Consider the following 12,733-nt stretch of genomic DNA (forward strand, 5'->3'; position numbering starts at 1 on the left):
GTAAAGTAAAAGCTATCTTGTGGTAGTTTCCAATTGTTATGGACTGCATGTTTGTGTCATCCCCCCACCCCCAACCAATTGTTGAAGCCCTAACTCCCAACATGGTGGTATTTGGAGATGAGGCCTTTGGGAAGTAGATTAGATGAGGTCATGAGAGTGGGACCCTCCTGGTGGGATTAATGACTTTATAAGAAGAGAAACCAGAGTGTTCACTCGCTTTCTCTGCCATGTGAGGACACAGTAAGAAGGCAGCCATCTGCAAGCTGGGAAGAGAGCTCTCAGCAGAACCTGGCCATGTTGTGCCCTGATCTTGGACTTCCAGCCTCCAGGACTGTGAGAAATAAATTTCTGTTGTTTAAGCCACTTAGTCTGTGATATTTTGTTATGGTAGCCCTAGCAGACTAATGCACCAATCAACTTTCCAGACCACATTTCTCTTTTTTTGACAGATGTTTGCACTTGGACCAGTATTTGTGTTGAAACCATATGATGACCTGGCTGCCCCTTCCTCCTGGCTCTGAGGTCACCTCTTGGACCTGATTTGGCTCTACCACTTAGGGTCTCTGTCCTTGTACCTTAAACATGGCCTATGGCTCTCTCAGCCCAAGCCCAAGCCCAGTCCAGCTCCTGATCCCACCCTGCTAGGTTACCCCCAGGTGGAAGTTAGATGATAGTCATGTGTCAGGAGCCTTCAAAGGTACAATGAAAAATAAGGAACAAGGCATGGTAGAATGAAAATTGAACCTAAATTTAGAGATAGAGAAAGAAGAGAGAGCCACAAAAGGGAAGAGAGAGGAGAGAGAGAACATTTATTGAATATCTCTGGATGCCAGGCAACCTGTCAAAGACTTTCATTTAATTATTTCATTTAATTAAAGGAATTATTTATTTCATTTAATTCCACAGCTCTGTGAAGATGCCATTGTCATCACCCTTTTATTTATTTATTTTAATTTTTTTTTAATATTTTTTTTGTGTGTGAGGAAGATCAGCCCTGAGCTAACATCCGATGCCAATCCTCCTCTTTTTGCTGAGGAAGATTGGCCCTGGGCTAACATCCGTGCCCACCTTCCTCTACTTTATATGGGATGCTGCCACAGCATGGCTTGACAAGCCGTGTGTCGGTGCGTGCCCAGGGTCCGGACCTGTGAACCTCCGGCCGCCACAGCGGAGCGCGTGCACTTAACTGCTGTGCCACTGGGCCGGCCCCACGTCATCACCCTTTTAAATATTGAATAGCTTGTCTAAAGGTTTTGCCCTAGGTGGTAAATGTGAAATTTTGGGGAGATAGACAAAAGCTCTGTGGGGCTAGAGGGGGCAGATTGTTGCATGAGTGTGGCTGTAGATGGTAAAAGAAGGAATACGGAAGGGAAAGCTAGATTTCCCCCTGACATCCAGGTTTGCCCTCATGCATCCAGGTTCTTTCTATATCCCCTGGCTGACTTGGCTCATTGTTGGCTCTGTAACCCAGGAAGTAGGACGTCACCACACTGAGGAAGCATGTTCTTATCTTGCAAATAGGGAAAATACACCGATACTTGTCATACTATTTCAGAGGATTATTGCCGGGGTCTGGTATGTCAATCTACAGGAATGAAATTCATGCAGACAGAAAAAGCCAAACAGATTCAGTTCAACACCTTGTCATGGTTCCTATCCCAAAGAGGTTACAATACAGTTAAGGGGGCATAACATAAACCAAGTGACAACAATATACATGGGACTGAAGTGTTAGCCACTTGGATGTCCCCAAAGTCCTCTGGCCTGCTGGGAATCCCCATTCTTTAGTATTTAAATAAACTTGTCTTGAAACCCCATCTCCTGTAGAATGAGAACAATCACCATCATTCTCAATATTTCTGAGAATTCTTGGGGCCTCTCGCCTTGTTGTCTCTGGCTCTGTTTGCACACTTATGCTAAATTCTCTAACTTTGCTGGGTGGGCTGTCTTTTTTTTCTTCTGTATCACCTCCCTGCCCCCGACCCCTTGTCAGCCCTGAACACTACCTCGCTTCCTGAATTCTCCAAGTACCACTGACACCAAGCTGTACGTGAAGACTTGTACACTCAAGCTGAAGACTTGAGGGAAGGATGGTGAAGTTGTAGTTCAGCACAGCAAGTGTTAAATGTCCCTTTCCTTAATTGCCCCTTGGCCGTTGCCACCTCAGAAAAGACCTCACTGGCCTGTTTTTTACGTAAAGTCTCAGCAACCAGCATATTGCTCCATTTCTTTCTCTTTCTTCTCCTGCCCTCATCTACCTGCTCCTCCTAAGATGCTCCAATAATTCCTGCTATATTACTTATGCAGGACAAGACAGCCACCACGGATTGAATGCTTACTTTGTATCAGGCACTATGCTAAGTGATTTACATTTCTCAAATAACAGACATTCTCACTTTCCTCTGCTCCAGACAATGCAGGCACACATCCTAGGAGATTCTATTTTTTTCAACGAATAATTTTAACACAACTTCCATGTGCTAGGTGCTGGGGTCTCTGCTCTAATGGAGCTTCATAGCCAAAGAACCAATCAAGATAATTTGCTAAAAAAACTCCACAATTCTCAATGAGGAATTCTATTGCTACTTTTAGACAAACTTTTTTTCTCCAGGCTACAGTATAAGACAACATTATGACAAATAACAATATGAGAGAAAAATACAAAAGATGCCACATGATTGACACATGAGTAGCTCAGGCAGTAAAAGAGGATAGTGAGTTTACTGGGGGCTGAAATGGAGTCCAAAGTCTTTCAGGAAAAGGGAGAGTCATCTGAGTTGGATCTTAAAGGATGGGTAGTATGAGAGCAGAAAGAGAGGAGGAAGGCATGGGAGGCTGGGGCAGGATGAGCAGTAGAGAGTCGTGTCTAAGAGCAAGGACTCTGGGCTCAAACTCAGCTCTGTCATTTGCTCACTTTGGGGCTTTGGCAAATTGCTTCATCTCTCTAAGCCTGAGTTTCCTCATCTGGAAAAGTGAGATAGCAATATTACCTTCCTAAAAGGTATGTGGTCAGAATTAAATGAGAAAATGCATTAAATGTATTTCAGGCATGCAGTAGTGCCTGAAATATGACATGTGAACAATGTACCTTAAAAAAAAAAAAGCAAAGGATCCATATTCGGATCTTTATACTTTAGCTTTTAAAATTTTTGGAGCACCTCACCCTTTATACAAATAGTTTTTTTCTTTTGCTTTTGTTGTAATCTCATCATTTCCAATCTTGTAGGCAGATAACCTTATCATCACTTCCATTTTGCAGAAATGGAAATTGAGGCTCAAGGAAGTTAAACACTTTCCCCAAAGTCATGTGGTCGCTTTGCCCACGGAGCCTCTGACTCCAAGTCTTTCCAATCCTGCCTTAAAAGTAAGAAACCCCAAGAGAGATAAAGCCTGAAATGCTTAATAACAAATAGATTGGCTAAGGATTACTTCCTTATAACTTGTTTTTCAAACAAGGATAGACTTTTACCAATGGGATAGAGTTAGAGCATCCAGGGGGAGGATGTGGGAGACCGACACCAACTTTCTTTGACTTTGCAATTTAGCTGTGGAAAATAATTAGCCAACTATAAATCAGTAAGGAATACTAGAGATCAAGCTTGTCTAACCAGAACCCAAACCAAAAGTCTCCCAAGGAGTTCAGCAAATAGAGAATAGAGATTCTAATCCACAGTCATGTAAGACATTGTGGGAGGTTGTTGTTGATGCTGAATCTCTAGAACACATGAGCGTGCTCGCAGGGCCTCACTGGGTTCTCCACAAGCCCCATCCACTCCCATCACAAAGCCAGGACTGCTCACTCACCTGCTCCCTGACACACACGCCCTCAGCACTGTCTGCCTTGGTCACCAGCTCCGCTCTGCGAGGACTGAGGCGGCCCCCACAGGTGTTCTGGAGGCTGTTTCCCCAGAGCTCTCTCTATCACAGCTTTCTCAGGCAGAGCACTACAAAAGATAAGTAGAAGGAGAGATGGGAAATAGAGAAGAAGGGGTTTGAGGGAGAGACAGAGAAGAGAGAGTGAGGGAGGTAGGGTCAGAGAGAGAGAGAAATTACAAACAGGGTGTAAAAGCAGAGGACAAGAAAGAAGACAGAAATCCCCAATGCCAGGTCAGAGGGGTGATAAATCCTTAGGACTTACCGTAGTCTCGCTCTGCTTTTTGTGGTCAGATAACATTTGGTTGATCTTTCAATTAGGTATTTTTAGAAATTCTTTACTGAAAAAGCAAGTTATCCAGCATGTGGTCATTGAATTGGCCAAGACCAGTGCTACAGTATAGAGAGGTATTTATCATTTCCCTCTTCTATTTCCACGCCCTTCACACATTCAGTGTCTCACCACTCTGAAAGGAACCTGGTTATGGGACCAAGCTAGAGAGAGAAAGACTTTAACTTTCTTGCAGGCAAAATTCAAAAAGCATCAAAATTCTATGAGAAATGGCAAACATTTAAAAAAATAAACCATAATTGGGGGGCCAGCCTGGTGGTGTAGCAGTTAAGTGCGTGCGCTCCACTTCGGCGGCCCAGGGTTCGCAGGTTCGGATCCCTGGCGCGCACCAATGCACCACTTGTCAAGCCATACTGTGGCGGCATCCCATATAAAGTAGAGGAAGATGGGCACAGATGTCAGGCCAGGGCCAATCTTCCTCAGCAAAAAGAAGAGGATTGGCATCGGGTGTTAGCTCAGGGTTAATCTTCCTCACAAATAAATAAATAAATAAACCATAATTGGGTAGATAAGACATTATAAAAATAATGAGGTCCTTGGAAAATACTTATCACCACCCTTTTAACTGCCATTTAACTGCCCACAGTAATTCAAATGGCTTGGTATTCAGGGTCAACCCCATCCAAAATTGTGACGTTGAAGAAATGTATCTTTAAATGCTTCTCTTTGCATTCCACTACATGTCTCTTTTTCTCCTTCACAAGCTCTTCCCTCAAGGAATCTCCCCTCTGGTGAGAGGGACAAAGGCCCTAGCTCTAACAAGAGCTCTATACCTAGCTCTAACATACGCCTAGCTCCAACGCAAGGCCACATGAGGACAAGTGCCAATGCCAGGGGAGTTGGGGGGACAGAAGGAGAGAAGCAAGTATAAGGAACGTTTTACCTAGGGGATAATGGAAGGGAGCTGGGAGGAGGCGGCATCTGAAAAGATAACAGTAAGTTCTTGTCTAGAACATATTGGTGCTGAGACATCAGTGGGAATGACCTTCAGGTTTCTGGAAGACAGGAGTGTGGGAGGAGACTGCTCAAAAGTCAGGATTAGAGAGAGGGACTGGATGTTATCTCCATGAAGTGGGAGGTGTTTCAGGCTGTCGGGTTCACTGAGGGCCTGAGTGCACAACCTGCAGAGCAGAGTCCTTATGCCATGCCCACCAGGTGACTACGTGTGGGTTGATGACTTGCATTATCCACAGTCAGCGCAGTTGTAGTTAGCGGCAAGATCTTAAAGGTCCATTTTGCTCTAACAATCTATATGACTCTACAAGATAACCTGCTCCACACCCCCAGATAACAGCTATTTTATGACGCTGGCTGGCACCAAGGCCAGATGGAATTGAGCAAGGGAGGAGCAGGAGGGCCTCCAAGTACTCCTTCTTGGTACTTTGATTTCTTCAGCTGTCTTCTTGGAAGCAGGGTAATTTCCAAATCTGTTCTCTTCTTTAGCTGATAACAAATCCACTCAATATTAGCTCAGCCAATGATTAGAAAGTTGGAATTTTCAGTTAGTTGGTTCTCTGCCTTTCCTCTAAACACAATTCCTTCATTTGAAACAAATTTTCTGCATTTTCTCCAAAGGTTGCTAATGACATTAGCCCTGCATTAACACTGGCAGACCCAACCTTTGAGCTCAAGAAGGGGTCACCCACATGGGAAGATTTTAGCAGGGCCAGAAAAGTCCTGATGTTCAAAGCTATCTAGCTCCTTTCCTTAGAGTGTGATTTCTTCTATCTTCTTCATTATTCATGATCCAACAAGTATTTCTTCAGTGCCTGCTGTGTAATAGCTCTAGGAAGCATTGTGAATTTGAGCCGTGAGTGATGAATGTTTTGGTTTGTTTGTGTGTTTGTTTTAACTGTGTTACTGGGCTACTGGAAAGGCTTTCTGTCTGACAGATGACTGAGGGCATCGCAGAGGAGACTGGAGTTTTTCTGGAGGTGAGACAGGAGTAGGAATGGCTTCATGGGTGTGACCTAGGCAGTCACACAGGGCACTCTCTGAAGGGCCCTGTGCCTAGTTTAAGGCTCTGCTGTCACCGTCTCGAAATTCTTAATAATTTTTGAACAAGGAACCCCACATTTTCATTTTGCAAATTATGTATCTTGTCCTGGTTAGGAGAGATTCTTTTGGAAAGAATTCTGCATCTGGGGGTAGAAGACTATAGGAATAATAATAGAAGTTGCACAGGAGTGAAGAGAAAGGCACCAAAGACTACTCTGAGATGTGGGCTTGAGTCCATAAGCGCTGTTATTTGTTGAGTTGAATTGAAGTGAGGTGTAAAGCAGTCCACATTGAGCATTGAGCTAAGTAAGCACTTCACATGAATTAACTCAACTTAGGATTTTATGAAACGGGCACTATAGTTATCGTTGTTAGTTCTTAAACTACTACTATTTTGTTATCGCCAACTAGCCATTCTATTTACAAAATGGTAGGCAATATTTTTTATATAGATGTCTACTCTCCCCCTATCCCCAACCTCAGCCCTCCAGTGCAATCTGCTACTGTTAGAAGCTACAGCTTTAGACCTATAAGTCCTCTATCAAGGTAGAAGTGAAAAATCTTTAATTGTATCCATTCCCACTATAGGACCCAATACTTGTCTTAACAGGCCTTCACTAAAATGCATCTTCCTGGAGGACACGACCTTTGTCTGTGTGGGTCACTACTATATCCTCAAGATCTAAGGCTCTGTCCAGCACAATAATAGGCGCTCAATATTATTTATAGACTTCCACTCTGGCAGGCAGGGACCAGGTTTACCCTCTCACCTTCAACAACTAAAAAATCCTGACAAAATAAATGCAACAATGATTTTCAGATATTGGACAACAGGCGGCACAGAATGGTGATCCCTAAAATAAGGCAAACAGAATGAGCACCACGATTGTCTCAGCTTATTGCCTGGAGAAGGTTTCCAGGCCATAGCTCAGAGAAGTAGGAGAGAGGCCAGTGGTCTCAGAGAGTTTGGAGTTCATAGAAGCCAAGGGGGCTAGAATTCACAGCACAGAGTACTGAGGAGGAGAGAGCTGCACAGAGAGAAAGCTGATAGAGACATGCATGTGAGGAAACCACTGGGGCCTGGGAAGGAACTACTGGAAAAGAGCAGGCAGAAAAATCCTCAGAGCTCACACAGGGCCGGGAAACTACTAGACAAAGTGGAAAGACCTCCTAAGTTTTGGGACATTGAGTAAAGTCCTCAGAATAGGATTGCCTCAATAGTAGAGCCAAATTAGTCCTAGCTTAAAGATTATTTTGGACCTGTGTAACAAAGCAGCAAAGCAAGCTTTGATAGATTCAAACTGTTTCCAAGTAATAACTTAGCTACATCTCAGAATGAAGTTGACAAATATTTAAAGGAAGACAGAACAATCCAGTACCCAACTACATAAAACTCATATTAACTGTCATCTTACTTTAAATTGCCAGACATGCAGTAAAGCATAAAAACAGGACCCATAACAAGGGAGAAAAATAAAGCAATAGAAACAAATACGGAAATGACACGTGATAGAATTAGAAGACAAAGTCATTAAAACAGGTATTTATTACAGGATGTATTAAAATATGTTCAAGAAGGTAGAGGAAGTAATGAGCTTAATGAGGAGAGAACTAGAAGATATAAAAAGAGGTTTGAAACTGAACTTCTAGAGATGAAAAATACATCTGAAATGAAAAGTACTCTGGATGGGATTAATAGCGCTTAGACATTGCAGAAGAAAAGATTAGTGAACTTGAAGACATAGCAATAGAAACTATCCAAAATGAAACACAGAGAGAAAAAAAGACTGAGAAAAGAGAGAGAGAGAACATTGTATTAGAGGTACATAGGATATCATCAAGTGGTTTAATATACATATAATTGGAGTCCTAGAAAGAGAGGATAGATGGGGGAGACAGAAAAAATATTCGAGGATACAATATTTAGAAAATTGTATTGTAAAATACCTTTTGTTAAACTTCATTTTTTTGGTGCATAGAAATACAGTTGAGTTTTGTATTTTGTTTTTGCATACTCTTGTGGAAATCATTCCTATCAGCAGTGTCTGAGAATTCCAGTCACTCTGAAAACTCAGCAGTTCTTGGTATTGTCTTTTTTTTCTTTCTTCCTTTTCCTTTTTTCCTTCCTTTTCCTTTTTTCCTTCCTTCTTTCCTTCCTTCCTTGCTTCCTTGCTTCCTTCCTCCCTCCCTCCCTCCCTTCCTTCTGTTTTAGCCATTCTAATGGGTATGTAGTGGTATCTCATTGTGGTTTTTAGTTTGTCTTTTCCTAATGACTAATGAGCCAGCCCTGGTGGGCTAGTGGTTAAGATTCAGTGCTCCTACTGCCATGGCCCACATTCATTTCCTTGTCAGGGAACCACATCATCCATCTGTCAGTTGTCATACTATTGTGGCTGTGTGTTGTTGTGAAGCTAAAAGCTATGCCAACCGAATACCAGCAGAGTCACCCATGATGGACAAGTTTCAGTGGAACTTTCAGACTAAGACAGACTAGGAATAAGGACCTGGCCACCCACTTCTGAGAAAAATTGGTCGTGGAAACCCTATGAATAGCAGTGGAGCATTGCTTTCATATGCTTTCTTTTGCCATCTGTGTATTTTCTTTGGTGAAGGGTCTGTTTAAGTCTTTTGTCCATTTATCATGTTTTTTGGTTGCTTTTTTCTTAATATTGAGTTTTGAGAGTTTTAAATATATTCTGGATACAAGTCCATATCAGATATATGATTTGAAATCTTTTCTATTTGTGGTGTGTCTTTTCATTCTTTTTTTTTTTTTTTTGTGAGGAAGATCAGACCTGAGCTAACATCCATGCCAATCCTCCTCTTTTTGCCGAGGAAGACTGGCTCTGAGCTAACATCCATGCTGATCTTCCTCCACTTTACGTGGGATGCCGCCACAGCATGGCCTGACAAGTGGTGCATCGGTGCATGTCCGGGATCCGAACCTGGGCCACCAGCAGTGGAGCGCGTGCACTTAACTGCTACTCCACGGGGCCAGCCCCTGTTTTTTCATTCTTTTTATGGTTTCTTTTTTTTTTTTTTTTTTTTGTGAGGAGATCAGCCCTGTGCTAACATCCGCCAATCCTCCTCTTTTTTTTTGCTAAGGAAGACGGCCCTGGGCTAACATCTGTGCCCATCTTCCTCCACTTTATATGGGACGCCGCCACAGCATGGCTTGCCAAGCGGTGTGTCGGTGTGCGCCCGGGATCCGAACCAGCGAACCCCGGGCCGCCGCAGCGGAGTGCGCGCACCCAACCGCTTGCGCCACTGGGCCGGCCCCTTTTATGGTTTCTTTTAAGAGGAGAAATTCTTAATTTTTATGAAATCCAATTTATTAATTTTTCTTTTATGGATTGTGCTTTTGGTATTGTATACAAGAAATCTTTGCCTAACCCAAGACCACAGAGATTTTCTCTTATTTTTTTTTTTCTAGAAGTTTTATAGTGTCAGATTTTGGATTTAGGTCTATAATCCATTTTGAGTTACTTTTTAAATAGGGCACACGTTATGAATTGAGATTAATTTTTTTTCATATGGATATCCAGTTATTCCAGTGCCATTTGTGGAAAACATTATCCTTTCTACACTGAGTTGCCTTTACAACTTTGTGGAAATCAATTGACCATATATGTGTGGGTCTATTTCTGAAGTCTCTATTCTGTTCCGTTAAACTGTGTGTCAATCCTTTCTTTGATACCACACTGTCTTAATTACTGTCTCTTTATAACAAGCCTTTATCTTAGTCTGCTCAGGCTGCTGTAACAAAATACCATAGATGGGTGGCTTAAACAAGACATTTATTTTCTCATAGTTCTGGAGGCTGGAAATCTGAGATCAGGGTGCCAGCATGGTCAGGTTCTGGTGAGAGATTTTTTCCTGGCTTGCAATTGGCCACCTTCTTACTGCATCTTCACATGGCCTTTCCTCTGTGCTCACACAGAGAGAAATATTTCTCTCTTTTTCTCTTCTTTTAAGGCCATTAATCCCATCATGAGGGCTGCACTCTCATGGCCTAATCTAACTTTAACTACTTCCCCAAGGCTCCATCTCCAAATATCATCACATTGGGAGTTATGGCTTCAACATGTGAATTCTGGGGGGACACAAACATTCAGTCCATAACAGCCTTGAAATCAGGTACTATGAGTCTTCCAACCTTGTTCTTCTTTTTCAAAATTGTGTTGACTGTGCTAGTTCCTTTGACTTATCATATAATTTTTAAAATCAGTTTGTCAACTCTCACAAAAAGTCCTGTTGAGAGTTTGATCGGGATTGATTTGAATCTATAGATCAATTTGTGAAGAACTGACATTTTAACAATATTGAGTCTTCTATTTCATGAACATGGTATATGTCTTTATTTATTTGTTTTCTTTCACCAGTGTTTTATAGTTTTCAGCATACAGATTCTACATGTGTTTTGTTACATTTAAACCTAAGTATTTCATATTTTTTGGTGCTCTTGTAAATGGTACTGTTTTTAAAATTCAGTATCCAATTGTTCATTGCTAGAATATAGAAATATAATTGAATTTTGTTTACTGATATAACCGAATTTTGTTTACTGATCTTGTATCCTGTAACTAACTAAACTTCTTATTAGTTCCAGTTGTTTTTTTTAGGTAGATATTTTAAGATTTTCTATGTAGAAAATCATGTTATTTGTGAATAGAGGTAATTTTATTTCTTCTTTACAATATCTGTCTTTTAGGTCTTTTCTTGCTTTATTGCACTCTTTAAGACCTCCAGTATGATGTTGAATGGGAGTAGTGAGAGCAGACATTCTCGTTCCTGATCTTAGAGAGGAAACGTTTAGTTTTTCATGATTAAAAATGATGTTAGCTGTAGGTTTTTTTGTTGATGCCCTTTATCAAGTGCCCTCCTATGGGTGCCCTTCTATTTCTTGTTTGCTACAAGTTTTTATCATAAACAAATGTAGAACTTTGTTACTTTGTCTGCATCTATAAGGATAATAATATGGTTTTTCATCTTTAGTCTGTTGATGTGGTAAATTGCACTGATTTTCAAATGTTGAACTGCCTTTCATTCTAGGTATAAATTCCATTTGGTTATTATATATTATCCTTTTTACATATTGCTGGATTTTATTTGCTAATATTTTGTTGAGGATTTTTTTCATGTATGTTAATGTGGGATGTTGGCCTGTAGTGTTCTCTTGTATGTTACTATCAGGTTTTTGTATTAGGGTATTGCTAGCCTCCTAAATGAGTCATCATTGTCCCCTCCTTTTCTATATTCTGGAAGAGTTTATAAAAATTGGTATTATTTCTTCCTTAAATATTTGGTCGAATTTGAATATTTGAAGACATCTGGGCCTGGAGTTTTCTTTGCTGGAAGGTTTTTAAGTATAAATTCTTTAATAGATATAGGACTGTTCTGGTTATCTATTTCTTCTGAAGTGAGCTTTTGCAGTTTTGTGTCTCATGGAATTTGTCTTTTTCATCTAAATTGTTGAATTTATGGGCATAGAGTTGTTTTTACTATTCCCTTATTATCTTTTTAATGTATGTAGGAACTGTAGTGGTGTTCCCTCTTTCATTCTTGATATTTGTAAATTATTTCTTCTCTTTTTTTCTTCATCATTCTAGCTAAATGCTTATCAATTTAATTGATCTTTTCAAAGAATCAGCTTTTCATTTCATTGATTTTCTTTACTGTTTTTTTCTGTTCTTACTTTCATTGATTTCTGCTTTTAATTATTTTCTTCAGCCTGTGTTGGGTTTAATTTGCTCTTCTATTTCTAGTTTCTTAAGGTGAAAGTTTAGATAATTGACTTTAGACCTTTCTTTTTTATTTTCTAATATAAGTACTGCTTCAGATGCATCTCATACATTTTGATGTGTTTTAATTTCTATTCAATTAAAATATTTTCTAATTTCCCCCATGACTTCTTTAACTCTTGGGTTATTTACAAGTATCTTGTTTAATTTCCAAATATCTGGGGACTTTCAAGATACCTTTTGTTAATGATTCCTAGCTTAATTCTTTATTGTCTTAGAATATGTTTTGTATGATTTTAACTCTTTCAAATATTTAAGGTTTGTTTTTTTCCTCCCAGAATATGGTCTACCTTGGTGAATGTTCTGTATGCACCTAAAATCAATGTATATTCTGCTCTTGTTGGGTGAAATGTTAAAAAATGTCAATTATGTCAAGTAAATTGATAGTGTTGTTTAGATCTTCTATTTCCTCATGTATTTTCTGTCTACTTGTTTTCTATCAATTTTTGAGAGAAGAGATTAAACTCTCCAACCATAACTGTGTATTTGTCTATTTCTTCTTTCAGTTTTATCAGTTTTTGCCTTACATCCTTTGAAGCTACATTGTTTGGTCTATATACATTTAGGATTGCTATATATTCTTGCGAATTGACCACTTTCCATTAATGTAGTGTTCCTCTTTATCTCTTGCAGTATCTTCGTTCTGAAGCCTACTTTTTCTGATATTAATATAGACACTCTAGCCTTTTTTTTTTTTTTGGTGTTATCA

This window comes from Ceratotherium simum, chromosome 3 (assembly GCF_057802395.1).
Source record: "Ceratotherium simum simum isolate JZ-2026a chromosome 3, ASM5780239v1, whole genome shotgun sequence".
Lineage (NCBI taxonomy): Eukaryota > Metazoa > Chordata > Mammalia > Perissodactyla > Rhinocerotidae > Ceratotherium > Ceratotherium simum.